This window comes from Schistocerca nitens, chromosome 2 (genome assembly GCF_023898315.1).
Source record: "Schistocerca nitens isolate TAMUIC-IGC-003100 chromosome 2, iqSchNite1.1, whole genome shotgun sequence".
Taxonomy (NCBI): Eukaryota; Metazoa; Arthropoda; class Insecta; order Orthoptera; family Acrididae; genus Schistocerca; species Schistocerca nitens.
Window position 1 is genome coordinate 558,984,187 of NC_064615.1, and position 25,181 is coordinate 559,009,367.

At 39.0% G+C, this 25,181-nt stretch overlaps 1 protein-coding gene across 4 annotated transcripts in view; it reads left to right on the plus strand.

Annotated features, from left to right (window-relative positions):
* The window catches only part of LOC126236592 (gamma-tubulin complex component 3-like), a 264,077-nt gene extending 240,057 nt beyond the window's left edge, over positions 1–24,020 (plus strand). For 3 of the 4 annotated variants that reach the window (XM_049946014.1, XM_049946015.1, XM_049946017.1), the window contains one exon: positions 22,537–24,019. The gene's annotated coding sequence lies outside the window, so the exon portion shown is untranslated. Of the gene's footprint in view, positions 1–22,536 lie in introns of all 4 variants that reach the window. The other variant, XM_049946016.1, reaches the window with a different exon arrangement.
* The last annotated feature ends 1,161 nt before the right edge of the window (positions 24,021–25,181 follow it).

Below are 25,181 nucleotides of genomic sequence, written 5' to 3' on the forward strand. Positions count from 1 at the left end.
GAAACCCTCATTGTGTTTCTCTCACACACAATCCACGACTCACTACTTCAGTTTGTGAAACCTCTTCCACTTAAGTACCTTAAGAGTTGTGTATTTATAACTACATTTCTGTAATGTGTTCTTCATTTATTATTTTATTCATAGCAGCTATTTTTCAGCAACTGTAGTATATATTTCATAATAAAATCCGGTCATCAGTTGCAAGTATATTTTTATTTTGCTTTACTAGTTTTGACAGTGTAATTTGTCATCTTCAGAAGCTTATAATTAGGGCTATTATAAATCAACAATATAGGAAAAAATAGATTGCTATTTACTGTAAAGAAGACACATCAAGTTGCAGACGGGCATGATTAAAAGACACTCACATGTAGGTTTCGGCCATAGCCTTCGTCAGTAAACAAACACACACACATACACACACATTTAATTCAAAAACTAGTTGAAAATACTAATTTAAAATCAAAACAACAGTGCCTAGAAATTTTAACATTTGGTGCAAGCCATTATCGTAAGTTCTCGGAACGGAATAGAAAAAAGTACTTATATCACTCAAACTTTTTTATTTTTCAATGTAGTCTCCTTGTAGATTAATGCACTTGGTCCAGCGATGTTCCAGTGCCTTGATCTCATCTCAAAAATGAGTTTCCTCCAGGCCTGCAAAATAGTTGTCAATTCCAGCTACCAGTTGAATCATTTGAAGTGAATCTTTGTCCACCAAGAAAAATTTTCAGGTTTGGGAAGAGATGGAAGTCTGGGGGAGCCATATCAGCTGAATAAGGCAGGTGTGGCAACAGTTCATACCTTCATACGCCAGCACATGTGTGCGGGCGTGCGACAAGAATATTGGCACCTATCTTGCAGATAATTTTTTCATTTCTAATTCTTCAGTTAAAATTTGATGTCAGGTGACATCTGGCAAGCGTGAGCAATTTCACGCACTTTCAATCGGCGATCCTCTATGAATATTTTGTACACCTTTACAACAATTTCAGAAGTAGTGACACATCTTGGCCGGCCACTGCGCGGATCATCATCTAAGCTCTCCCGACCAAATTTAAATTCATTTGTCCACTTGACTACAGTTGAAGGAACAGTCCTCCAGTGTATTCTGCAAATCGGCATGAATCTCCTTTGCTTTCATACCTTTCTTTATGAAGTAGTTAATGACTGCTCAAATCTTGACAGTTTTTCATCTTTACAAATCACTACACAGGAACAACAACAGAGCCACATCACTGCCACAGCTATCTTCAAAGAGCACTGACGTGGCATGTGTTTACAGGCAACAGTCCAATTAATGTCACATGAACAACTCGTTGCACTAGCGCTGACCTCTCTTGGTGATTACGAGAACTTTTTAGACCACCCTCTTATAATATGTAACTTTGACCTCAACCATTTAAGCTTTATTTGAGAATATAGCACAATCTCGGGTGTACTGAGCAAGGCAGCATAGGAGGAGCGGGGGTAAAACTCTTATCCAGATTTAGATTTTTGTGTCTTTCCTAAAACACCTAATGTGAATGACAGGTATTGTTCCTTAGGAAACAACACAGATGATTTCCTCCACTACTCTAATCTTATGCTTCATCTTATATGATCACATCATTTATGGGAAATAAACCTTAAACTTTCTTCGTATATCTGCATGTATTTGGAATGAAAAAATTTGGGAGGAACCTCATCTTATTATGGGATAAACATAATAAACTGTTCCAGATAGTGAGCACACATTTTCAGAATGAACTGATTTTGTCATTAATCTGCAGGTAGTACTGACTATTTAAACCTGGCAATGTATCCCATAAGCAGTTGAGTCATCCAAATATGTATACAGTATCAACTGTGTTCTGCCATAATCATGTGGGTGTTAAATGTCTAATGTGTAAATTTTAGTGAAATTATTTGTTATTTGCTTTATTGTTTTTAAAGTTTTTGTAGACATTTACCTAGCACATTCAGCAGCTGCCACCAAAATTCTTTTGTTTCCTGTTAGTTACACTGTAGCATCTTTCCCCCCCCCCCTCCCCCCCCCTCTCCCCTGCCCCCCAAGTTTATATAGAACTTGTATTACCTTCATGTGACCATTGATTTGAGTTACCTGGAATATCAATTAGTGGGAACATAAGCAACCCAGGCATACTGAAATCTAAGTTGTTATATTAATAATTATTCTTTTAAAGGCGTGGAAAGTTCTGTGTGAGCAGTGAAGTGTTGGTCATACTGCATACCTCGTTAATATTTGACAGGGTCATAATATCTGTATAATTCTTCAGTTTCTGTTTTCTTTCAGTCAGTCAGATTTGTTGTTGTTGTTATAACATTAATACATTGTACTTGACTGCTACCTGTGTGCACTGTGTTACAGTTGTTATTTGTTGTTGTTTTAAAATCCCAGATGTATATAATTGTAAGAGTGTATCATATTATTTGTGAAGAGAGTAAAAGCAAAGCAGGAAAACATTGATTGCACAATTGAGGTTTCATCCCACAAAGTACTTCTTTTAAAAAAAAGTGTAGTAATCTTCACAGAACAATTTACATTTTGTGATGGACAGTGCTGCAGCAGTTCAAAGAAGAAGAAGAAGCTTTTCTGCCAGTCTTGTGTTTCTGTAAATAACATATCATTTGTGTAGTAAACAATATCATATTTTTCAATATGTGAGCTGAAGAATGAAGAACTGTGTACAATGGTCTGATGAAGTGTTATGCTACTCACACGTTCTGCCATATGGTGGAGGTATATGTTTATTATTGTCCGACTGACGGTGCTGTACACATTGGTATGCTGTTTTTTTAATAGCAGAGTAACATGGGCGAAGAATCAGGAGTAGTTCTGTACAATATTTTAGTGGTACTGAACTTAACTTTACAGTTCAAAATGTTTAGAATTCAAAGAGTGCAGTTAATGAAATAAATAATAACTATTGTTCTCCTCCACTGTTAAAAGTTTGGTCTCTGTGTCAGTTTTGTAGGGAAAAAACTGCATTGCTTAATAAAGTATGCAGAAAGAAAAAAAAATACCCATGGAATTCAAACAATATGTACAGTAACATTCCATTGGGCATAACTGAATATTCCTTGTTAATGGAAATAAAACATAACAATTTTGGAAAATAGTATTGTACTATATGTTAAATGGCACATTTTGTGTGTGTGTGTGTGTGTGTGTGTGTGCGTGTATGTGTGTGTGTGTGTGTGTGTGTGTGTGTGTAATATAACTGCATCTCACAGCAGTGAACTGTTCTGAAAAAATTGTGAACTGTTCTGAAAAAATTTAGTTACCTCATATATAATGGAGGCAGGGACCATATGTGAAACATAACATATTATATCTTAAACCCTCTAGCCTTAAATATGTGTTATTGATCATGCATAACTTGCATGTTGCATGGGAGAAAAATGTAAATTCTGTTAAAAATTTTCTGTACAAAATAATTCACTTTTCTTTCTTATTGAAACATTGTACCGATTTTTGAAAATGTATAAATTCATGTCTGTTTGATTATTCCAATACTTTTTTTCTTTTTTAAAACTCATCTGCAATTAAAGGAATCATTTCAGCTGATTCAGTGCTATTTTATGAAACAGAAATCCTTAAGATGGCAATTGGCGTGTATGTAAGTCTTTAGATTTCCTATACTCCTTTTTGGTGGACTGATTTTTCATTGCTTCATATTCTGAATAGTAAACTAATTACTTTTCTAGACGCACATATTGTAATTTGTGTCAGATTTATTCATTTGCCCCTAAATATCATACATCTTCAAATCTGTTGATGTCCTATAGCTTTGCCAATTAGTTCCAGGTATTTGAATCGGAACCGTATGAATGAAAAGTTGATCACAAGCCATCAGACCTATTTTCGCACAGTATTTTGTACCTCCATTGGAAGTGTGGCCATAGGTGTGAACACATTCAAGAGTCTGTCATTATACCATCATGGCTCCGAGGATTGAGTGCGGTTGGATGCAGAAGTGCAGATACGGTGCTTGTGCCATGTCACTCTCAGTGCGGTTATGGCTGTGTATATAGGTGGCTCTATGTGAAATGAGGAAGTGTTTATGATCAGCTACTCTGCTTCTATTTTCGATGCAGGATGAAGAGAAGTGATCATGATATGTTGTGTTGACCAAAAGGAATGAAGCTTCCCAGCGTGAAGTGTGGTGCATTGACTTGTACAGTGTTTATGTGGCACTGCTTCAGTGGCAAAGATTGTCACATGGTGCTGGACAGTAGTTGCTGACATAGAAGGGATCTGGGCAATGAATGGGAACTTAGGGAGAGTTTCCACAACAAAAAACAATATAACCCACTTTAATAGACCCACAAAGTCAATGTGGAGGCTGTCCATGACTGGTCAAGATTAGGCTATGGGAGACACATTGTGCATGTAGGCCCGTCCGAGACACTCATTGATTTCAATGCCTGGGCAGTAAACATAATATCTTTCCATTGCCTTTGTTCTCGACATTCCCAGTAATGTCTCTTGTAGCAGGTTTAGGATGTGGGCCAGAAAGTAGTTGGTGTCACCACCTGATACTCTTGTCTCTTCTGTGCCCAGCACAAGGACCCCCAATAACGCTGAATCTGTGTTGTACAAAAAAGAAGTTCCCAAGATATGCATAACATGGTGCTTTGCAGAGCATCATCTTCTGATCTGTGAGTTAGACACCTCCTGGGATTGTGTGGAAGTTGTGATCAGAATCCATCAGTAGATGTGGAAGGGCAGTAGTGTTGTTTTGAGCACTGGGCCAGTATTATACCTCTTAATGGTGGTTGCCCAAAAGCACTGGCCAGTGCTGTACTAGTTGTGCCGTCTTATATGGTAGACCCACTTGGGTGACCAAAGAGCAAAATTATTGGCTAGCAGTCTGTGATCAAACGGAATTTTGTTCCGCATAGGAAAACATGTAATTTCTTGACAACATTTATAACCAGAGTGAAAACTGCTCGTATCATAGCACAAAGAATATGATTTATATCCTGGGGAGAGTTAGGGATGTAAAAGAAGGATTAACTTTTTGAATTATCTGGCAGCTTCAAAGACATTTAATCAAAACATGTTGGCATATTCACACTTTTTTACTTGTTGGGCTAATATAACAATGAAAACAATCCATTTTTGATAGAAATCGATTGATTAATTCAAAAATCTATCCAATTACATTATTTTTTACTTTTTGGTATTAGTACCTGTGTCATGTAATATAATGCACCCCGTGAAGTAAAGAAATATGATACATTATGTCATCCCCCAGGAACAAATCCTCCCCCAGAAAGTTTCATTTTTATCATCACACACACACACACCAGAAAAACTTTTTTAGCTATTACATGTTTGCTCTTTGGGCATATGATATTACATATTGTTTGCTATGGCTGATGAGTCTTCTGGGTTTTGGGCACAGTATCAGGGTCTTTAGTGTATAAATATCACAATGCAGGTGTGCCAACACCTTGCAGCTAAGAGAGATCACTGCACTGGGGAAGTAGGGTTAACTCATAGAAAAATTTGAGTATGTCATGATATTTTGATTTAAATGTCTTTGAAACTCCCAGATAAGTTAAAAAGCTAGTTTCCCTCTTGTACATCCCTAACTTTGGCTTTCATTGAAGAGCTTGGCTTCAGGAGATAGGCTCATATCAACCTCTCAGTTTGTGTGTATAATCCAAGTCTACCATTCGGATTTACATTTTCTTTTATTTTGGTGGACACTGTGTATGCTATTAAAATGTAACAACTGAAGAGGATTGGGAAGGGCAGATAATATAATACTCCTATTGAATAAATGAGATGTTTAGGCAATACAGTTTACATCATCTACACATTGGCAATGGTAATTCTTCTCCATACACTCTCTGCATCTATTATTCATCTTGACTTATCTAATTCCCATTGATTGCTAAGCACTACTGCCCTTTTCTTTACCCTGTTATTGCTGCTTCTGATAGAGCATGTAATATGGTCATCATTGAACACTGTTAAGAGTGTCTTCATTTTCTGACTTCTCTTAACATCCTTATATGGATCAGGCCAAAAACTCAGATCTAGCTTACCTAATATGTAATTGACTGTTCCTGTAACAATCATGTTAATATCTCTCACTGTAGTTACCATTACCACCCAAAAAAGCAAATCACTCGATCCTCCAATTTATTGACTCTAGCAAATGTTCAACTGAACCTACATCATCAACAAATTGAGAGATACATATTCTTCTGAACTCCTTACGTATCAGACACTGCATTTTAACTGTGAATTATGCTCTTTTGCTTAACCTTATATGCATGCACTCACAGCTGTGTAGTGTGTTTTGCAATCCACCATTGTTTCTAAATCGTGGCAAATTCTTAAAATTGAAGGAATGTTCTCAGTATCCAGCAGTAAGAGGAGATATACTGTCCTACATAAACTGAGCATATCATTGAATTGGCTATTAGTGGTGATCATTTCCCTCCTCCATCCATCTTTTTCCAACTCCAGTAGATCCCTCCTCCATCCATCTTTTTCCAACTCCAGTAGATAATAAGTTTCTTGTATATCATAATTACCCAGAAAGAATGTTTCCACTAATCAATTCTTAAGTTGAAAGAATTCAAGAAGGTAAGAGCCATGCTGTACAAAATATTTTTCTAAAAAAGCCTTGCAACTTTTCAGTGTATGTTGTAAAACATATGCAACTAATTGATTGCCACTGAGGGAACAGACCACAGTCTTATTTCCAAATTTTCAGTAATTCTTGTAAGTTATAATGTACCTTTTTAATACACTTCATGTAAGCACTTGTGAATATCAGCAGTTGTTTAATACAGGGTGTTTAAAAAATGACCGGTATATTTGAAACGGCAATAAAAACTAAACGAGCAGTGATAGAAATACACCGTTTGTTGCAATATGCTTGGGACAACAGTACATTTTCAGGCGGACAAACTTTCGAAATTACAGTAGTTACAAGTTTCAACAACAGATGGCGCTGCAAGTGATGTGAAAGATATAGACGACAACGCAGTCTGTGGGTGCGCCATTCTGTACATCGTCTTTCTGCTGTAAGCGTGTGCTGTTCACAACGTGCAAGTGTGCTGTGGACAACATGGTTTATTCCTTAGAACAGAGGATTTTTCTGGTGTTGGAATTCCACCGCCTAGAACACAGTGTTGTTGCAACAAGACGAAGTTTTCAACGGAGGTTTAATGTAACCAAAGGACCGAAAAGCGATACAATAAAGGATCTGTTTGCAAAATTTCAACGGACTGGGAACGTGACGGATGAACGTGCTGGAAAGGTAGGGCGACCGCGTACGGCAACCACAGAGGGCAACGCGCAGCTAGTGCAGCAGGTGATCCAACAGCGGCCTCGGGTTTCCGTTCGCCGTGTTGCAGCTGCGGTCCAAATGACGCCAACATCCACGTATCGTCTCATGCGCCAGAGTTTACACCTCTATCCATACAAAATTCAAACGCGGCAACCCCTCAGCGCCGCTACCATTGCTGCACGAGACACATTCGCTAACGATATAGTGCACAGGATTGATGACGGCGATATGCATGTGGGCAGCATTTGGTTTACTGACGAAGCTTATTTTTACCTGGACGGCTTCGTCAATAAACAGAACTGGCGCATATGGGGAACCGAAAAGCCCCATGTTGCAGTCCCATCGTCCCTGCATCCTCAAAAAGTACTGGTCTGGGCCGCCATTTCTTCCAAAGGAATCATTGGCCCATTTTTCAGATCCGAAACGATTACTGCATCACGCTATCTGGACATTCTTCGTGAATTTGTGGCGGTACAAACTGCCTTAGACGACACTGCGAACACCTCGTGGTTTATGCAAGATGGTGCCCGGCCACATCGCACGGCCGACGTCTTTAATTTCCTGAATGAATATTTCGATGATCGTGTGATTGCTTTGGGCTATCCGAAACATACAGGAGGCGGCGTGGATTGGCCTCCCTATTCGCCAGACATGAACCCCTGTGACTTCTTTCTGTGGGGACACTTGAAAGACCAGGTGTACCGCCAGAATCCAGAAACAATTGAACAGCTGAAGCAGTACATCTCATCTGCATGTGAAGCCATTCCGCCAGACACGTTCTCAAAGGTTTCGGGTAATTTCATTCAGAGACTACGCCATATTATTGCTACGCATGGTGGATATGTGGAAAATATCGTACTATAGAGTTTCCCAGACCGCAGCGCCATCTGTTGTTGACAATTGTAACTACTGTAATTTCGAAAGTTTGTCTGCCTGAAAATGTACTGTTGTCCCAAGCATATTGCAACAAACGGTGTATTTCTATTGCTGCTCATTTAGTTTGTATTGCCGTTTCAAATATACCAGTCATTTTTGAAACACCCTGTAAATACCAAAATAGAAAAATCATTTGCAAAGCATTCCATTTGAAGAGCTATTACCATATGCTTAATTGATAATTCATAAATATTCATCATTTCTTCTTAGTAAGAAGTGTGTGAGCTTCCAACCCTCCTTGCATTGTGTTTGAGTCAATATAACTCTTCCACACAGAAGCCTCTTCATTTTTCATTGTGTATATCACACTTTCTGAAATTGAATGTGTTCATTCCTACTGATGATGAGTTATGAATGTCTCTCATTTTTCAGGACAAAAATAGCCAGTACGTATCACTTGCTATGCTGCTATTACTATAGATAATTGTTGTTGTGGTGTGATGTAACTGTCTAGTTTATTTCGGCCACACTTGCTAAAACCAGTATAATTTAGGACTTGATTTGGGTTCCTATATCTTGTCAGTTAATTTATGGTTCAACTTCTATGCAGATTACTTAGCTTTCTGGGTTTCTCCCTTTCCCTGTGCTTGGTTGCTGCGTAACTCTTTTATATATGATGACTGCTTGTTTTTCTGCATACTGTCATAAGATTACACCCATTGATTCACGTTATTGTATTAACTTTCTGCATCTTTTCGCTGATTAATGTTCTTAATTGCAGTGAATGTATTTGTTATCTATGCCTAATTTTCATTGTTCTTTAAAATTTAGTGTTTTTCATTGTATTTGCATGTTTTAGCAAACTCTATGTTGTATGTGTGTTAAGGTACTTGTTTGAATATTCCTTGCATAATGCATAATTAGTGAAGTTCGGTGGCAGGAGGAAGAAGACTTTTGGTCAGGTGATTACAGGGTTATAAATACAAAATCAAATAGGGGTAATGCAGGAGTAGGTTTAATAATGAATAAAAAAATAGGAATGCGGGTTAGCTACTACAAACAGCATAGTGAACGCATTATTGTGGCCAAGATAGACACAAAGCCCGTGCCTACTACAGTAGTACAAGTTTATATGCCAACTAGCTCTGCAGATGATGAAGAAATTGATGAAATGTATGACGAGATAAAAGAAATTATTCAGGTAGTGAAGCGTTTATACAAGGGCGATGTACTTGAGGACAATATTATGGAAATGGAAGAGGATGTAGATGAAGATGAAATGGGAGATAAGATACTGCGTGAAGAGTTTGACAGAGCACTGAAAGACCTGCGTCGAAACAAGGCCCCGGGAGTAGACAACATTCCATTAGAACCACTGATGGCCTTGGGAGAGCCAGTCTAGACAAAACTCTACCATCTGGTGAGCAAGATGTATGAGACAGGCGAAATACCCTCAGACTTCAAGAAGAATATAATAATTCCAATCCCAAAGAAAGCAGGCGTTGACAGATGTGAAAATTACCGAACTATCAGTTTAATAAGTCACAGCTGCAAAATACTAACGCAAATTCTTTACAGACGAATGGAAAAACCGGTAGAAGCGGACCTCGGGGAAGATCAGTTTGGTTTCCGTAGAAATGTTGGAACACATGAGGCAATACTAACCTTACGACTTATCTTAGAAGAAAGATTAAGAAAAGGCAAACCTACGTTTCTAGCATTTGTAGACTTAGAGAAAGCTTTTGACAACGTTAACTGGAATACTCTCTTTCAAATTCTGAAGGTGGCAGGGGTAAAATACAAGGAGTGAAAGGCTATTTACAATTTGTACAGAAACCAGATGGCAGTTATAAGAGTCGAGGGGCATGAAAGGGAAGCAGTGGTTGGGAAAGGAGTGAGACAGGGTTGTAGCCTCTCCCCGATGTTACTCAATCTGTATATTGAGCAAGCAGTAAAGGAAACAAAAGAAAAATTCGGAGTAGGTATTAAAATTCATGGAGAAGAAGTAAAAACTTTGAGGTTCGCCGATGACATTGTAATTCTGTCAGAGACAGCAAAGGACTTGGAAGAGCAGTTGAACGGAATGGTCATATTCTCCTTGCACCGAATACCACTAATCCATTTTCTATACTCCCGCAACCTCAGGAAATCTCTAGCAGTCGCCTTTCTTTCGGCACTCGCGGTGTCACAAACAGGGCACGCAAAATCTCGGACACCCCTGTGTTATGTCACCTGGCGGAAGCAGCGGCCAGTGCCCCTCGCGGCAGGTAGTGCCTAACAAAGAGACAAACCAGTCTGCCACCCTACTACAGGCTGCTCAGCGGAACGCGTCAGAGCTTTTAGCAGCTCACTGCAACATCCAGTCTTTACCTGCACATTACGAAGAACTTAGCCTCCTCTTCAACCAACTAAACTACGACGTAATCCTCTTATACGAAACGTGGTTGAAACCACACATATCCTCTGCATCTTTTCATCTCCCAGGGTACACATTTCTTAGGGCAGACAGATCAAAAAAGCGAGGTGGCGGGGTCGGCGCGTATATACGAACAGATCTCAAAGCGAAAGTCTTATGTACGTCAAATCCTGCTGAAGAAAAAGAGGCTGAATTCATGTTCATTGAAATAAATATACAAAGTCGGAAATTCTTGACTGGCGTCGTGTACAAGCCGCCAAAAATAAGCTCAGTGAGTTCCTTCCAGTCGGAATTACATTCACTTCAGTGTCAATACGAACATGTCATCGTAATGGGTGACTTGAACATAGACCTGCTAAGAGACACTCCCTCCGCAATAAATCTAAGAAGACTGTTTAGTTGCAATAGCATGAACATTGTTCCATTACAACCTACACACCATACGGCGCACAGTCATACTCTTATAGACGTAATCGCAACGAAACAGACTGACAAAGTAAGAGATGTTGGTCAAACATCGGCCCCTGGCCTCTCAGCACATGATGTAATATTCCTGGCCTACTCTGTGCAGCCCCCAAGGATCAAATCGCATTACATAACTTGTAGGAACATGAAACGTATTGCCCTTGACGCTCTAACAGCCGATTGCTCAAAAATCTCATGGCATCAAATAATCAGAAAACCCACAATCGACGGCAAAATTAATGAACTTGGTGATAAACTCACTGCCCTCTATGATAAACATGTACCTGTGCGCACAATCCGTGTAAGAAAATCTCCTGCTCCATGGCTGACAGCTGAATTACGTCAAATGATGACTAATAGGGATGCTGCCAACAGGCGTTTCAAGGCAGATCCGAAACCCGAGCGTTTCGAAGAATATAGAAAGCTACGGAACAGAGTGAAACAATGCATTCGCAATGCTAAAATCAGGCACGCTCGCTCCCTTGTATGCAGCGATCTGACGCCCACGACTCTATGGAAGAATCTCCGTAGCTTGGGGGTCGGAAAGGCAAAATCGGAAACTACTTTTCATGTGTCAGCTAACGAATTAAATGAATTCTTCTCTGCACCTCTGAATACCAGCACAGCTGATAATTACCGTCCACAAGAATCCCCAAACAGGATAACTAACAACGATACCTTCCATCAAAAACATGTAACAACAAATACGGCAAGAAAAGCAATAATGAGAATCTCTTCTGATGCAATAGGCAACGACAGTATCGGTATAACCATGATTAAGAATGTTGCCGATATCTTAGTACCTGTCTTAACTGACATATTTAATTTTTCCCTCGTGAACGGAATATATCCCACTGCATGGAAAAGAAGCCTAATTCGACCCATCCCTAAGATCGAAAACCCGCAACTGCCTAGTGATTACCGACCAATTAGCATACTGCCTGCTGTTTCCAAAGCTCTTGAATATATTGTTCATGACCAAATCACTGAACACTTGCATGAATTCAGCCTATATGACAAATTTCAATCCAGTTTCCGTAAACATCACAGCACAAACACTGCTCTAATTAAAGTAACTGATGACCTGAAATATGCCATCGACAATCGAAAGGCAACTATTTTGACGCTACTGGACTTCAGCAAAGCTTTTGGCACTGTTAGCTTTGACATATTGCTCAGAAAAAATGCAACAGCTTAATTTCTCTGATAGTGCAATGAGATGGTTTGAAAGCTACTTAAAAGACAGACAGCAATGTGTTGTCTGCGTAAATGAAAAATCTTCCTGGAAACATGTTTCCTCAGGAGTGCCCCAAGGATCAGTCTTAGGACCACTTTTGTTTTCTTTATATGTCAACGATATTTCGTCGGTTCTGTCCTCCTGTAAATATCATTTCTATGCCGACGACCTCCAGCTCTACCTAAGTGTCAGACCTGAAGATGTAAACACTGCAATCGCTCAGATGAATGATGATCTGTCTTCAGTAGTGACATGGGCGAAAAACCTGGGGCTTAAACTAAACGCAAAAAAGACGCAAGTAATCTTAATAGCCCATCAGAAATTAATAAGTTCAGATTTCCGCGAACGGCTACCTCCTATTCTGCTCGACGGTACTCCAATACCATATCAGAAAACAGTGAAGAACTTGGGTGTAACTTTGGATGAGCATCTCAACTGGGCGGAGAATACAGTCGCAATGTGCCGAAAGACGTCTGCTTGTCTCTATGCTCTCAAAAAGTTTCGGAACATATTTCCACAGGACTTGAAACGCCAGCTCGTGCAAGCACTCGTTCTACCGAACCTCCACTATTGTGATGTGATTCAACAAGGCATGAGTAGTGAAAACAAAAGACGGCTAGAGCTAACCATGAATGCCTGTGTGCGTTACACCTGCAACATCCGCCGATATGATCATGTTAGTGCTTCATACTCCGAGCTAGGGTGGCTGCGGCCGGACAAATTGCATGACTACCACACTCTATGTCTACTCCACCGACTCCTCGTCGCACAAGCACCCCAGTACCTTGCTTCAGAGATTAAAAACCTGTCATGTCATCACAATCGAAACACGAGGTCACTCTTATTTGGTATCCTAACTGTGCCCACTCACAAAACAAAAACTTTTGCAAACTCCTTCTCAGTTGCCGCTGTCCGCCTCTGGAACAAACTGCCCCTTACAAGTGACAAGGTGGCTGTCTCTTGTGCAGTCTGTGCTTTTGTCTCAGATGTTGCTCCTATTTACTCCTATTTACATACTGCTTAACTTAACACTTATTCATGATAACATTGTGGGTGAGTGAGGCAAAGAATGGCATACAAATATCTCTTCTGTAATTGTTACACCTTACTTTAATCCTGATGTGTTTGTATTTTAGGGGCATTTTCTATGTGAGCTGCTGCATGAATTCTTTTAATGCTGCTTCCCTTAAAGCAATAGCCTGAAATCATTCTAGATTCCACCATACTGTAGGCTATTTATTGTGGAGACGGTGGACAGTATTGTTGTGAATGGTTACAGACATTGCTATCCTCAATGTGTTAATGAAACAGTTATATGAAATATCATATGTCTAAGAAATTGGAAAGGGAAAATGTTCACTTATTCTTTTACCTGTGTCAACCTTTCCAATCAGTTTTGCCCCTGTACTGTTTGTCTCATCCAGTTATTTGAAATTGGCCCGCATCTCGTGGTCGTGCGGTAGCGTTCTCGCTTCCCACGCCCGGGTTCGATTCCCGGCAGGGTCAGGGATTTTCTCTGCCTCTTGATGGCTGGGTGTTGTGTGCTGTCCTTAGGTTAGTTAGGTTTAAGTAGTTCTAAGTTCTAGGGGACTGATGACCATAGATGTTAAGTCCCATAGTGCTCGGAGCCATTTGAACCATTTTTTATTTGAAATGGAGGAGGTGAGTTTGATTCGACCAAAATGTTATAAGGTGGTGACCTCATGGGTATCTCGAGACTTTGCAGTCACGTATTGGAGAAAGAAATGAAGAACACACAGGTGTAACAAAATCTGAATGTGTTTGATAAGGTGAAAGTACCATCATGGGTGAAAAGTTATTTAACAGCACAAGTTTTTCATTTTGTATTAGTAAAAGTCTCTTTCTTGGCAGCTCCATGTTATACCATGAGCATTCAGATTACTGAATGCTAAGTAAAGTGGATGCTTTTAAGACCACAAGGTTTGTTTGGTTTGACACTTGTTGCCACAAACTAGAGTGATGATAATGCCACACAATTTTACGCTATACACTTATGGATGAATAGGATCATTGTGCCCTTATTCCATATTATATTGTTTCTAGAGATTCTATATTGGAAGTACGGCTGAAACTCTGCCACTATAATCTCAATTATTGACTGATAAAAAAGGTTTGTGTTGCTTGGAGAAGGGTTTCTCTCTCTAGTCTCATTGATTGTGGATTCTTTCAGAATTGTATTACATATCTAATACATACAGCTATCAGATATGTTAATGCTAAAAAATAAAACTTTCCCGTTAAGCTACAGTAGGTTGTGCCATCTGCTGTGAAACTGGGGCATGTGGGTTTTGGACAATATGAGACAGTGGGAATTGTGACAGTATATATTGTGTTGTTTCGGTTTTGTATGACTATTGGTGTTGCTGGATTATCTGATACCATGTCGGTCTCCTCTTGTTCTGTCAATTCATAACACTGGCTTATGGTGTCATTGAAGGTGAGCCTCCACTTTCACTTGCAGCATAGGAAGTTGGGGGCTGCAGTGCCGGGAATTCTTGTTGACAAAAATGTCCATACCAAACACTCTAATTTGGCTGTTAGTAGTGGCAGTTGGAGCAGGGAAGTAATGTGGACCACTCATAACTGTCTTTGCATATGAAAGTTAATCCATTGTAACCAACCCTTCTTTATTTTGCGAATAATGCTCTGGATTGGGTGAGGTATCCTCAGAAACAGTTTGTGATGTCTCTCTTATCCCTGACTTCCTTAATTTTGCACGGTGCCTCTCCGCAACATCTTTATTCTGTCATTCATTGTGAACTGAATGAGAAACCGACATCGGTCTCAGAGTAGTGCACAGTGGCCTCGCACAGCACTCCAAGCTAGCGGCATTCACCTGCCCAGTCTGCCATATTCTACGTGGCTGCTTAGTAGCCTGTGCCTCTGGGCTACATCAGCCCACTGCACTGGATGGGCTGTGTCACAGCTCGCCAGCCGTGCTGTGGCGCCAATGATAGTCAGACATACCGCAATACCGAGGGAGCACACATGACACGCCAAATGTTGCTACGCTGCATGCGCATCCCACCGTCACCCACTCTCGCTGAAAGATATTTTTATTTATAGATGTCTTGCTCGCACTTGTTTGATGTATTTTAAGGAGCCACAAAGACTGATTTAATACGACTTCAGTTGTTACTCTTGTAAGAAGAACAGGATTTTTAGTTCTGATTATGACTTGTTACACTCAAAACTGGTTACAGTAATACTATATGTAATAATTATGAACAAGAGACGTGTGAATAAAATTATACATTTTTGTAAATACTAACTTTAAAACATGATAAGTTGAAGCTGATATAAAGCTGCTAGTATTGGCCTTGCTGCTCAATAATGTTTTGGAAATAAAGCTAGTTTTATTTCATATTAAAAAACTAAACAAATTTGATAAAGAGTGTACGTAAATCAAACATACGTAACAAAATGTGCAATAAACGAGAACTTTCTCACTGCTACAAACAACGAAAAACGAAACATAATGTCCAAACAGGATGTCACTCATTCGTCACTTATAGAATTACTACAAATAAAAAAAAGAGCATCAACATTGCCAGAGTGTAAAAGTGACCACCTTACGTTGAGAATGAAACCATTACAACTAAAGTTTCTTGCAGAAGCAGAGCTAGATGCTTGTATGCACAATATTTTTCTGTTCATCTTCTGAAGATTCAGAAAATTTTGTTCCCTAATTTTGCCATAAGAAGCTACATTTTCTTCCATGTTGAAGTTTTTATTTAAATATTTCTACAACTCATCTATTGGAGTAATGCTATCATTGACATCTGCCTTCAAAGCAAACTTCCTTACATTTGCAGGTAGTTAAGGTTTTGAGGAATTTGACAAAGAATTGCCTCTTCGTGACTTGTACAACTCTTTGACCAAAATATTTTTTTTTTTTCCTGATTGGGAAATTACACAAACTTTTTAATATATTATTTTGCAAATCCACAGTCCACAGCTTATGGTCTTGCGGTAGCGTTCTCGCGCCCGGGTTCCCGGGTTCGATTCCCAGCGGGGTCAGGGATTTTCTCTGCCTCGTGATGACTGGGTGTTGTGTGATGTCCTTAGGTTAGTTAAGTTTAAGTAGTTCTAAGTTCTATGGGACTGATGACCATAGATGTTAAGTCCCATAGTGCTCAGAGCCATTTGAACCATTTTTTTGCAAATCCACACCAGTGGGATTCGTTTCTGGCTGTGTGAACCTGATTAAGTTTTCTTTTACTTCTCTTTTTCTCCACGTGCTCTCCTTCTTATGAAAATCACATTTAATGTCTGAAATCATTTTGTGCGTTAAGAAAAAAATTGAGAAACTGCACCAGCCCACTAATGAGGAGAACAGGGCAAGGTGCCGTAACCCAATTTCCAAAAAACTTCACTCAGTGGATGAGCGGTCAAAGTAAGTGAACACGTATCACAACTTATCTGTAGATACTAAGCTGTTTCTGAAAAAACGATGGTCGAAGTTTTTGAGGTATGTCATGTGTCTTTTACCACGTGATATCCTCAGACGAAATGGCGCCACAGTGGTTAGTGTCGTGCTTCTTCATTTTGCGCTCCATATTCGAAACTCGATTATTTTTATCATTATTTTTTCTTTTATATACCTAAGTCTCTAGAAGATTACTAAAAGAATATTTTGCAGTATATTGATATAACGTTGTCCTTATTCCCCTACTAATTGTATGTCAGATGAAAGAATTAAAAAGAGAGAGAGACAGAGAGAGAAAATTATTTGAAATTATTTTCAGTGAAATTCCATTAGCATGTCATAATTCAGCTTCCGTAAAAGTGACCCATTATGCATTTGCCACAAAATTATTGCCAGTGTGCGAAATCTTCACCAGTGTCTTCCCCAAGTGAGATCCATAAGCAGAAATATCACTGTGTCAAACCTACCTTAATTTCATGCTCGTGGTGTTTGGAATATCTGTGTTTCGAATATATCTATGATCATTATCATCCAGGGGAATGTACCAAATGTTCGTGAGGGATAAACAAAGAATAAAATGTAAGATTTGATATGAGAATGAAATATCAGAATATGAGAATCTAAAAAGATTCAAAACACCTCAATATATTGTACACACATATATTATATAATAAATGTGTAACACTTACTGTGAAATCCAGCTGTAATTTTGCAATTAGTATAATGCCCATGCATTCCATAATTTGATAAGAAATATTCTTGTAGTAACCTTTTGAGGACATGGGTGGATACATCAAAACGAGAAATAAATAAAAAATAATGTGTCAAACAAGGAGGGTAAAATTAAGAAGCGGCGCCGCTAACCACCATTTTTCCTGGGGATATCATGCGGTAAAAGGCACATAAAGTGCCTCAAAAACTTTGACCAATGTTTTTTCAGCAAATGTTGTGTACAGATAAGCCAAGACATGTGTTCACTTATTTTGAACCCAGTTGCACTGAGCAAAGTTGGTGGAAAATTGGATGATGGCACTTGCCATGTTCTCCTCGTAAGCACTGCTCTACTTGCTGTTCACAGACCATAGCTTGCAGTAAGTGCTACCACTAGCCCATAGGCCACAGCTATCAGTATTTGCGCACAGTACTGCTTGGCCCTGCAATGACACCACAGGCTTTACTCATCTGACACTTGTAATCCAATGTGGCTGTGGGCTAGCCCTCTGTTCATGACTCTGTCGGTGGTAATCTCCCCCCCCCCCCCCCCCCCCCAGTGTGACGTTAAACTTCGAAACCAACTGCAAATTGAAAAAGTTCTTCTGCCAGCAAGTTTCAGAGAGTTATTGTTGATCATTGTTGTCGTAGTCTAAGTTATTTTACAAAGAAGGACTTTAAACCCAGCTCCATTTTTCCAACCTTGCCATACATTCTAACATGGTGTGGATGGAATGAGAACACTTATTTAATAATCAGATACAACAAGAGCCAGGCTGTGAGTAATGCAGTGCAATGTTTTGGGGCTTGTCTGCACAAGCTATGCACCACCGGGCGAAGTAGTGCGTAGACTAGTGATCTTTAGTTAAGCCAAATTCCACGATTCGGAATTATCCAAGCAGTAAATATCATCAGCAGATTGTACGGCATTGCAATTCAGATAATGAAACGGTGCTTGAATTTTGGAGTGATATACATTGTTGACAACTATTAAGTGGTATTTTTTGTGATCTTTCCAAGGCGTTTCATTGTATAGATCATGTTAAAACTGAAGTTTTATGGAATTGATGACTTTACAAACAACTGGTTTAAATTATATGTAAAAAACAGAATGCAAGTAGTTGTGCTGGATGGTTCTAACAATGATGGAAGGACATAAAATTTTAGTTACCAGGGAAACACACACACACACACACACACACACACACACACACACACACACAGATAGAGAGAGAGAGAGAGAGAGAGTCCTAATGGGTTCAATTTTGGGTCCCCTTCCTGTTCCTTATGTATGTGAATGATATTCCACTTAACATTAATCATTTGCAATTGGTACTTTTTGCAGACATATTAATAAATCCTGTTAGAGAGACATTAACAGAAGAGATTGTTAATGATTTTTTATTTCTTTCAGAGAGTTACTAAGTGCTTCTTTGTAAATATACTGCCATAAATTTTGATAAAGTACCATATTCAGTTCTGCACAACAAATAGTCATAACAACAATTAATGTACACAAGAACAGCTGTTGGTAAATATGGTAGAATACTCCAAATTTTTGTTTGTGCATATTGATGAAAACAGAAAGAAGCAAACAATGAAGTTCAGCTACTTTTCTTGTTTGCATAATTGTTAATCTCGGAAAGAAACAAATCAGCCTCCTAATGTATTTTGCATATTTCCACCCAATGTTTTATGTAATATCTTTTCTTTTTGGGAAGGGGGGGGGGGGTGAACTGATCACTTAAAAGTACTGATTGCACAAAAACAAGCAGCAAGTACAATACATGCCATTCACCACAGTCCTCTTGTAGGTACCTCTCCTAGGAGTTAGGCATTTTAATTGCACTATACATGTATTCTCTAATGCAATTTCTCATCACAAGATGAACTAAAATCATTTCTTCTCAACAACTTGTATTCCAGAGCTGAATTTTTATTTAAAAGCTGGTAGCATTTTTAGTCAGTTTGTAAGTGGAGTTGCACGAGTAGGACTGAAAAATAATATGTTAAAACTAACGATGCATACACACACTATCCAAAATTTTTGTGACTGGTGCTGCCATCTGTTGAAAACCTTACCTTTGGACTAATGGTCCCATCACCCTCAAAGTAGTTCCCATCCGCACGTACACACCGGTCCCAGTGCTTCTGCCACTGGTCAAACCTTTTTTGGAAGTCCTGTTCTTTGAGGGTGTTTATCAACGCCAGCAATGCTTCTTGAATCCTCTGTAGACTGTCCAACCGACAGCCTTTCAACTTGAGTTTCAGTTTTGGGAATAGCGCAAAGTCGCAAGGTGCCAAATCTGTCTAGTACGGTGGGTGGGGTACAACCGTCATGTTGTTTTTTGCCAAAAAGGTCCTGGTGAGCAAGGACATGTGACAAGGCGCGTTGTCATGATGCAGCAGCCAGTTCCCTTGACGCCAAAGTTCAGGCTGTTGTCGCCACACGTTTTCACGGAGCCATCGCAAAATGTCACAGTAGTACACGGAATTCACTGTTTGGTTGGGTGGGACGAATTCTTTGTGCACAGTTCCCTTGGTATCAAAGAAAATGATGATCATGGTCTTCACTTTGCTCTTCACCTGTCTCGCTTTTTTGGGTGTTGGACAGCCCGGGCTTTCACTGGGACGATTGTTGCTTTGTCTGTGGCTCATAATCATAAATCCAGCTCTCGTCGCCGGTGATAACCCGTGACAAGAAGGTTGGATCATCAGATGCGGTCTGACAAAGGTCCGTGCACACTTCAACACGCTGCGCCTTCTGATCGGCAGTCAAGATCCTGGACACAAATTTTGCGGTGACACGATGCGTTCCCAATTTATCAGTCAGCATTCCTTGACATGTCCCATAACCAATATCCACTTCATCCGCAAGGTCTTGATTGTTTCGACATCGATCCGCACAAACCAATTGTTGAAGTTTGGCAACAATGTCTGGTGTTGTGTGGCTAACGAGTCTTCCAGTGTGAGCATCATCTTCGACGTCTGTACGGCCGACCCTGAACCGAGCATACCACTCACACGCTCATGCTCTGTCCCCCAAACACTTGTTGAATGATTGCAAGGGTCTCCGTAGCACTTTCATCAAGATTTGCACAGAATTTGATACACATGCGCTGTTCTGTTCGTGGATCCATCTTAAAATCTCCACACACCAAACACAGAGTATTACGGAAATCTCTGTGGGCATGCAACATGTCCTCCCAGCTGAATGCCACTCCTGACACTCACTCATCAGTTATGCCGTTCTCGCCACCTAGTGGTGCAAAGATCTACTACTCCTACTTTGCAGATGGCAGCACCAGTCCTGAAAATCTTGGATTCCACATTGTACATAGCCTGTAAAGTGACTCATTCTACATCATTTCGATGAAAGAATTGTTAAAGTTTTCTTTGGAATATTTAACTAACTACGAGGTGCGGCTAGAAAAAAACCGGACTGATGCTGGAAAAAAACATTTATTTACAATTTCATGTTATCTCCTTCAATGTACTCTCCTCCTCGGTCTCTACACCGCTCCATACGAATTTTCCACTGTTCATAGCAATGCTGCAGATCATTTTCGGTAAGTCCATACATTACTTCCGTCGCTTTTTCTTTTACTGCTTCAACAGTCTCAAATCTAGTTCCTTTCAAAGCTGACTTGACTTTAGGGAAAAGAAAAAAGTCACAGGGGGCCAAATCAGGTGAGTAGGGTGTATGATCTAAGATGGGAATGTTGTGTTTTGCCAAAAAGTCTTCACTGACAACGCACTGTGAGCTGGGGCATTGTCTTGGTGAAGGATCCATGACTTTTTTCTCCACAAATCGTTCCGTTTTCTCCGTACTCGCTCATGTAGGGTAGCCAGGACGCTAATGTAGTAATGCTGATTCACTGTTTGTCCCTCTGGTACCCAATCAATGTGCACAATCCCTTTGATGTCAAAAAAAAAAAAACAATCATCATTACCTTGAATTTCGATTTTGACATTCGTGCTTTTTTTGTCGTGGAGAACCAGGAGTTTTCCAATGCATCGATTGGCGTTTAGTTTCGGGATCGTAAGTAAAAAACCACGATTCATCGCAAGTAATAACATTTTGTAAGAAGGTGGGATCACTTTCAATGTTTTCCAGGATGTCAGAACAAATCATTCTTCGGCGTTCCTTCTGTTCAATTGTGAGACACTTTGGAACCATTTTTGAACACACTTTGTTCATGTTGAAACTTTCATGAAGAATCTGCCTAACACTTTCCTTGTCAACTCCTGTTAACTCAGACACTGCTCTGATTGTTAAACAGCGATCTTGTCGAACAAGTTTACTGATTTTTTCAATGTTTGCATCAGTTTTTGCTGACAATGGTCTGCCAGTGTGAGTGTCATCACTGGTGTCTTCGCGTCCATCTTTAAATCGTTTAAACCACTCAAACACTTGTGTTCGCGATAAACAATCATCGCCGTACACTTGTTGTAACATTACAAACGTTTCACTTGCAGATTTTCCTAATTTGAAACAAAATTTGATGTTAACACGCTGTTCTTTCTGTACACTCAACATTTTCCGACGCACAGACAAAACGTCAACTACTTAAAACAGACGCCACGGGCAGACTGAGTGTAGGAGGCAGATGAAACTCGAGCAGTAGGCGGAGCGAGAGTCACGTGACAGGCCACGCGACTTTCAGCCTTATTGCATTCGTTTTATTGTTTCACCAGTACTAGTCCGGTTTTTTTCTAGCCACACCTCGTAAAGCAAATGCCTTATGAGTCACTGCTTGGTTAATTTGTATCAGACATAATTGTGTTAAATATTCTGTTTTCACCTAGCACAATCTTTCTTTCTCTTATCTCAAACATTGTTTGCATCATCTGTCCCTTTCTACTTTCTTTTAATGTTATTATTAAGCAGGAATATTGTTACTTTAAGTACCATTTTCCTAGAATATTACTATAATTATGTATTGTTGTTTTTAAGGAAAGGAAACCCTGATGTGTCAATCTCCAATTTGGTGTATCGTTAATGTTTCATTATGATTTGCTCTTTTGTTTATTTTTCTCATTGATTTTATTTTGCTTACAGCTTTCAGTTTTTTACCCATGGCACTACCTCCCAAAGAAGGAAAATAAACTGCTCTTGTTTGTGAGTGAATGTGGTGGATTGATGAACCAGTGGCAGATAAAACATTGGTGCTTTTACTGTAGATTGTGATCTGTACAAAAATCTCTCTATATTTTTGTACTGAAATCATAAGTGAAGCTGCACTTAAGAAGAATGCTGCGAACCTGCTAATTTTTGGCTCTCACCAAAAGGAAAAATCATTGTATCTTGTGTATACACATGCCTCAAATTCATTTAGGGTTTAGTATTGTTCATTCATGTCGGGTCTTGTGTAACACAGTGTTAACTGTCAACAGAAAATTCTGCCGTTTGATATTACTCAGTAGCAAGTAAGATTTTATGTTGTTACTCGTTTACAATACTGAGTTATCTCTTTTTGAACATCTACAATAGTCTTCAATTTTCTTGTTTCCGATCTCTGTTACACTGTGATGTGTAAGGCTGATATTTACCAGATACTATTTATTTTTCTTTATCCAGTATGTTAGACATAAGTAGCATTTTCTGTATCTGTTGAATTATATTTTATTTTAAATTGTAGTCATTTATGTTGATATGTTTCTTGTTTTTTATTTAAGAATTTACCTCACTGTTGATAATAATTTAAGGTCACTAAAGAAATGTTTCTGTTATTATGTACATTCTTTCTTTCTTTGAACAAATTCTGTTTTTCTAGTGTCAGGTACTGATAATGTTGTTTTCATACTCCTTTGTAAATTCTGTATTTCAAGTTTTATATTTTCTGTATTTAATTTGCCCATGAATTGACAGTTTTTGTGGATTTATTACATTTTAAAAATTCTTTCATTTTTTTATGACGTAAGTAGTGTCTTTTCTTACAGTATCTGCAACAGCTACAGTTGCTGCTTTGACGAAGTATTGTGGTTTTTTTTTTTTTTTTTGCCACAATGCCAGCTATTATGAACTACGTAAGTGAAAACTTCTATTCCTTGCACTTCGTAAGCTCCAACAACCCCCTTGTCTAGTTCATTAGAAATCCAACAGTCCTTCCCAGTTGTTATTAAACATTCCCTTTTCTACATCCTTCAGATGTTCATTTGTTTCCTTTCTAACTTTTTCTGCTGAACTTCCTGTCATGTATTGTCCCCAGTACCACTTTCTTAAATATTCCAATTTTCTCTTCTTTTCTCTATCTTGAGATGCCTCAAGCTTGATACTCTTAATATGTGCAGAGGCAGTTTACCTATATTGCACAGGACTCGCAGCTATATTGCACAGCTTTTTTGGAAAAGTTAACTTTTAGCAGTTGTGAATTGAAAGTAACAATACAGTTTGGGACTATTTGTGCATGATTGTGTAATATTTTTAAACCATTGTAAATAATTGATCATTGAAATGTATATATTTTCACATATTTGAAGAATCAGTTCGTTGTAATATGAACTTGTCACAATAGTGCCGACACATTGTTTGCTTTACTTTGTTAACAAAGATCACCTGCTAAAAAGTAAAAATTATTTGTTCCTAAGCTCCAACAACCCCCCTTATGTTGTTCATTACAAATTCCTCACACAGCTCAACATTGGCCACTTAAGTGAAGCAGTTGGGCAACCAGACTGCAACCAACTGTGTGTTCAAATTAAGGTTAGTGATAATCTATTTCACTTAGAACTGTTTTTGTATAGTACCTCACATTGCTTCCACTAGTTTCAAGTTCAGGCACAGTGAACCACAATATGTTTTATCTGCAGTGTTTTAACAGCTCTTTGTAAAGTTTTCATGCTTTAAGGTTTAATACATTTATATATGCCGCTGTGTACACCCTCTCCCTCTGAATGTCAGTTAGGTTTCCAGCTCAGCTTCCACCACTAGCCACAATGTAAATCGAACTTTCCCAGTTGATGTATCGCAAAGTTTCACTAGGTCACCAAATTTTGCTTAACGTTATAAGCTTGTAATACTACACATTTTACTTTTCAGCATGAGCTGTAATATTTTCTCATCAATTTTGAGACACTACAATTCAACATCTGCAGTGACAGGGAACTATCAGTCCTGCTTGCCATTAATTCAAACAAAAGTAAAAACCTCGATCAGTGCTCAACTTATTCCTCTCATTTAGTGTAAATGGCCAAGAAAACACCAGCAACTTCGTTAGTTGCAGTACATACATGTCCTAAGTAGGTATGCTCCTAAAATTTTATTTCAATTTTGTGATTTTATTCATAAAAGTCCAGCTGAATAACCTTTTTAGAACTCTGAAAGTGTTAGTCCAGCTGCATGTTACGAGAAAGAAAATTCTGGTTTTTTCTTCAGCATTCAAAAATAACATACTGTATGTCATCGCTACAGTGCTGAATAATTGCAGTGTGGGTACAAGATGCCGATAAAAAAAGTTAGGTATGAGATTCAAAACTGGATTACCTCCTTTTAACAAGCACTTGAACTAACCAGTTAAGCTACATGAGCAACTGATTCAAATCCTCTGTCATGCACTTTTCACAAATTTTCTCCAAATGTAAATTAGCAATAAAGACCTGACTTTTTAGTTGGCTGTGATGGTGCTTAGTCCTGTCCACCTACAACACATCCCTTATGTTGTACTACTCCTAAATTTCTTGATATGTTTGACTATTTAGTTGGAA